The 5308-nt window shown below is 50.5% G+C and overlaps 1 protein-coding gene across 4 annotated transcripts in view; it reads left to right on the plus strand.

The window, feature by feature from the left end:
• Positions 1 to 5308, plus strand: part of KIAA1147 (KIAA1147 ortholog) — a 59845-nt gene that overhangs the window by 12908 nt on the left and 41629 nt on the right. For all 4 annotated transcript variants that reach the window (XM_025045911.1, XM_025045912.1, XM_025045913.1 and 1 more), the window contains one exon: positions 3944 to 4107. The gene's annotated coding sequence lies outside the window, so the exon portion shown is untranslated. The remainder of the gene's footprint in view (positions 1 to 3943; positions 4108 to 5308) is intronic.

A 5308-nucleotide genomic window follows, 5' to 3' on the forward strand; every position in this document is an offset into this window, starting at 1 on the left:
AAGATATTAGTTATATTAACATGGATTTTATTGCCAGAATGGCAAAATTATGAATAATCCCTTTGAAACAAAAGAATATAGTTTGGGATAAGATTTACGAAAGGAATTTCACAAAAAGATAGCAGATCGAAATTTTCTAGAAAGATGACCAGGTTGAGAGTAAATATGCCCCAGAGAGTGTAGCTAATTTTATAAGTAACGGCTCTGTTACAGATGATTAAGGGGGAAAAAACGGGAATTTGAGGACGAGCTCCTTGACTTCTGAAGAAGCTGAGACAGTGGCAGCCTCACACGAAGGCACAGTGTCACAGGGCTGTGGGACTGGGGAAAACTTGAAAGGCCCAGTTAATCCCCTGATGCTTGAATCCCTTCTGCATGTCTCCCAAGTGGTCGCTGGGCCACAGGGACCTGGCTGCCTCCTAAGGAAGTTCTTCTCTCACTACTCCTGCTCCGGAGTCCTGGTGGCGAGCTGAGGTCACATCACGTGATTTCCGGTCCCGTCCCTTGGGCGAGGCTGAACTAAACCAATGCTCCTTACCTGGGCGTCCCTGTCTGTGTCATAACCTCTCCAGTTGTGACTGCCCTGGCCTCTCTCCTCTGACCGGATCCGAACTACATAAAGTATGTACTTTCCCAGCTGCATTTCCAGTTTCCCTCCCAAACTCTGTTCTCTGCCTGTCCCTCAAATCCTGGCATTTTCCCCAGATTCCTAACCCGAACCATTTCTGCTCTCACGCCGGCGCTCAGGCTGCGTGGACTTACCCACGTCCAGGACTTCAATAGCTTCCTGTATGCCGATGATGTCCACGTATAGACCTCCAACTTAGACTGCTTTCCTGCACTCCGGACCCATTTATCCTGTTATTTACGTGACGTCTCTGCTTTCGACAAACCTGTACATCCTTGACTGCCACCTATCTGGATTCCATGAGTCATCCACTCAAGCCTGGCTGCACCCTAGATCTTTTCCCTCACCCCCTCCATCAAGTCACTTATGGATGCCTAAACATCTGTTTCTCGCTGCCCGCCACTGTCTGAGCTCAGGCCCTTCTCCTTTCTCCACAGATCTGCTGTGAATACCGTTCTGCCTCTAGGCGCTCTCCTGCTCCATTCCGTCCTTCATAGGAAGGTCATGGTTTTTCGAAAATGCTTCTGCTCAAAACCAGTTCTCTCAACGCTTCAGGCTAAAACCTTGACCTTGCTCCTGCCTACCCTCAGGCCTCGCTGCTTGCCCTCCATCACATACAGACATGTCACGGTGAATAACACACCGGCGTCCAGAGGCAGCACGCCCTCTCGGCTCCACGGCTTGGTAGAGGCTTTGCCCTTGGCCTCGAGTTCTTACCCCTCCTTCTTTGCCTGGCGAGCTACAACTCACCTTTTAAGACTTCTCTCAAACGGTACTCTCTTTGGAAAGGTTTCTCTCACCTCCTGAGACTCCATTCCTAATCCTTTCTCATCGTGTCATGCCGCTGCTCTAGCATACCTGATCAGAACTTTAATTATCGTTCCAGTTGCGTTTTTAACTTTATTTTGTGGGCACCTTTTGGAGGCCGTAAATGGGTGTGACAGCAGAAAGTCTGCTGGCATGCCACGGTGTTCGGCTAAGTTTTAAATGAATGGATGGAATATACACACCACGTCCTGTTTTCTTGCCTATGGACTCTTGCTCAGAGCCACGTTCTCTCAGCCCACTCTGCCTAATTTCCACACATCAAAAACATTCCGACTTTCGGAAAAATCAGTGGATGATTGATTGGTTGGTGTTGGGTGGGACCATCGAAAAATCCATGGATGGACACATGAGCATATTAAAGTAGTTTGTCTACAATTCAGACGAGAAGCTTAGTATTTCCTGGTGGACGTGGTGCCCATACTCAAGGTACTAAAGAGACCAGCTGACAGTGACTGTACCGCAGTCAGAAGCACAGATGTTATGACGATGATCATAAATGCGCAAGCTGAGCCGGCAGGGAGCAGACCCGGGACCAGTCCTGAGGCTCACACCCCATGGTACCCGTCTAGTAGAGGTAAGCCTGCCCCAGCCCTGGCTTTAATGTGGAAGATGTGGAAGGAGACCAGTCGCAACAAGAATGAAGGAACGTGCTAACTATTCGGGGCCTTGGCTTCTGTGCAGTCCTCAGCTGACACAGAAGTATCAACTAGCTACCTCTTTGCTCACAGATCACAGAGGAGCCTGCACTTCACGAGGCCACAGAGGAATGAGGACTTCCAGGAAGAGCAGCAGCAAAGACATGAAGATGTTCAGACAGGGAATGTGGACACTCTTATATTAGGAAATAGTAAATAATCACATAATAATACGACCGGTCGGCATAATGGAAAGAACAGACTGAGACCCAAAGACCAGGTTTCTCAGCTTCTCTCTGCCACTGGCTGAGTTAAAGGCCAGTTTTCTACTCAAGGTCCTGATGTTTAGGGTGCACGAATTGGGCCCTAGATCTCAATATTCCTTCCAGTTCCAGTGTTCTTTAGGAATTTTTCCCCAACCCAAGATTTATTTTTCTACCAAATCGTTGCTGGCACCAGTGGTTTTGAGAAGACAGCTGGCCAGACATTCGATTGTTTTCTGGTAACTTTCAACTTCTTAATTTTCACCAATAGATATGTATTTGGGGATAATACACCTGGGGGGGGGGGGGCAAATCTATCAAAAACACATAAATAACTGATTCCTCTTTCTGTCACCTGAACTGAAGAAGGAACCTGGGACCCTCTCCCCGACAACTTACTTACTTTGGGGGTGAAGGGACTCTCGCCCTGTAGCAGCTTGCTTCTGTCGTCTGGCCGGGCTGGAGTTTTAGGACACTGGGGAGACTCGCACCCCGGAGTCCTCCAACCAGGATCCGGATTCGCTCCGTCTTTTTCCTGAGATGTGTCAAGTTCACGTGCATTCCTAAGGGGTGTCCTGGGCGGGGTAGACTTTGCCTCCGACTCCTTAACTTCAGACCTCTCCGGGGTTTGGCGCTGGGCCTCCCCGCTCCCTCGCGCTTCCTTCCGCTCCTCGTCCTCATTCCCTTCTTCACAACAGGAAAAGTTTAATTTCTGCTTTAATTCTCTGTTGATACTGTTGTCATCCATGTCAGCCGAAGAGCTTTGCAACATAGGCCAGAAGGCCTATGGGGAGGGCACCCCGTAGAGCCGTAGCAATGAGGAGGAGAGAAAATTGCACACTAGCAAGCCCCACGGCTCTGGCCCGCCTTTCCCTCTGCCCACCGGCGGCGACCTGGAGACACACCCTTAGTTTTCTCCCTTAAGTACCACGTGTCCATAAGATCTCAGCTTGTCCTTATTTCCATTCTGATTAAAGAAAGCACCAGTAACTCTTTGAGCAATTAAATCCAATTGATGTTTAGAACTCTTCTGGAGATCTTCCATCCTCTCCCCGAGCCCATGTGCGACAAAATACTAGTGAGAGAGCGGATTCATTTAGCATGGCTTTAAAAATACCCACGAGCCGATTGGGGAAACAAGCTCCTTATTGGAAAGAAATGATTTTCACTCGTTCACACCTACCATTTAGAAATCTCGTCCTGTCTTCTCTTCTACTTCCTACCCACCCAATGGCTGAGAGGAGTTAAGTAGAATTCAGCACCACCCGGCTATGATAATGATCCTTAGCCTCTAACATACCTTGGCTGGGGCCCGTCTCCCAAATAGAGACACACCTTAGGCCTTTGCCAGACACACCTGCCCTAATTCAGCCCGCCGTCTCCCGCCCCCCGCTATTGGCAGTTAAAGCTTTTAAGGCATCAAACAGATTTTCATACTGACAAAAGCTAGAAAGATCAGTAACATGTAGAAACAGATATGTATCACTTGTGAATGATAATCTCAAATGACCCCCCCAATGCCTTATTTTGTAAATCATGTTTTCTTACTATTTAAGTATCTTTAACATACATCATTCAACTTTTTTCAGAGAGAAAGAGAGGTGAAAACTCCGTAAAGAAAAAAAAGCCACCCATATCACTTACTAAGAGAAACCATGTGAAAGGCAGTCCGTGCAAAAGGAAAATGCTGTACACGCCCCCTCCACGTCCTCGTGGGAGACTCAGGAGGCACCGCACTGGAATTATTCACACGGTAAACATGGGCCCGGAGGGAGGGAGGCCCTGAGGATGAGTCTGACCTGCACTGAAGCACATTCAATGTCCCTTCTCTTGGCGGCTTCATTGCCCACTGCCTGTCTCCCCTCTCCCGTTTTCTCACGCTTCACCAGTCACTCCGGGCCCGTCTCTCTCCTTCCCCATTTCCAGCCCGAACTCAGGAGGTGAACCCAAGGGAAAACCAACTGGGGAGACGTGACTGTGTGTTTTCAGTTCAGAGCCTTCTCGCGCTCCAGCTTTGGGGCGCCCACGCCCCCCAGTCCTCCTTTTGCCCTTCCCTGCCTCCTCCTGCCCTTACACACACGTCCCGGAGTCATTCGACGGGGCATCGAATAGTGCCCGCGGCTCAGTGCTCACCTCTGCCGGAGTCCGCCTCCCACAGGGGCCCAGGAGAGTCAGCAGCAGGGAGAGGAGGAGGGAAAGGTTAGCGGTTAAGGAACCACCGCTGCTGAGATCCCGGCCTTGAGTTTCTTGACGGAGCAGCAGGCCACGGACGCACTTCCTTTGTTCCAGCCCTGGTGCCGTCAGTTTTCCCCTCTCAGGCCACGGCTAGTCATTCTCACTGTCCAGGCCGGCTGGAGGCTGGCTGCGCTCTCCAGCAGGGCAGGACTGACCCGAAACACTCTGAGTGCATCACGGGCCCACGGGCAGGGCACAGGGGCCGGCTTAGTGGGTGTTACGCAGGCAGGCCAGGTGGTGTTCTACCATCACCCCCTGCCTTTCTTCTCAGTTACCCTTATTTATGAGGACACAGTTGGCCCGGGGAGGCACCTGCACCGTGCCGTGGTGACGGTTGAGCTCTCGTGTTGTCAGTGGTGAGCCCGGGCACCACTCACCTTCGCTGTTTGGTCACTCGGCGATGGTGGCGGCTAGGTCTGCAGAATAAGAACGGTATAGTAATAAGTATTAGAAAGATCCCCCCGATTTGGAAAATAGAATTATGAGAATTGGGCAGTTGCTGAGGGCGATGGCCCGAGGGATTCCTGGAGGCCCACATTCTGCCTCTGGCCACAGCTTCACTGTTTTGATGTCATTTCGTTCATTCTTCTTCGTCTTCACGTTACAGAAGACGCCTCCGCTGCTCCAGTGCGTGTTAATGCCACAGGCAAAAATGTCCCAGGCAAAAAGCCTCGTGTCACCGCTGAGAGGAGACGTCAAAAGGGGAACCCAAGTCTGTG

The sequence above is a fragment of the Pteropus alecto genome, unplaced genomic scaffold (assembly GCF_000325575.1).
Source record: "Pteropus alecto unplaced genomic scaffold, ASM32557v1 scaffold22, whole genome shotgun sequence".
Classification (NCBI taxonomy): domain Eukaryota; kingdom Metazoa; phylum Chordata; class Mammalia; order Chiroptera; family Pteropodidae; genus Pteropus; species Pteropus alecto.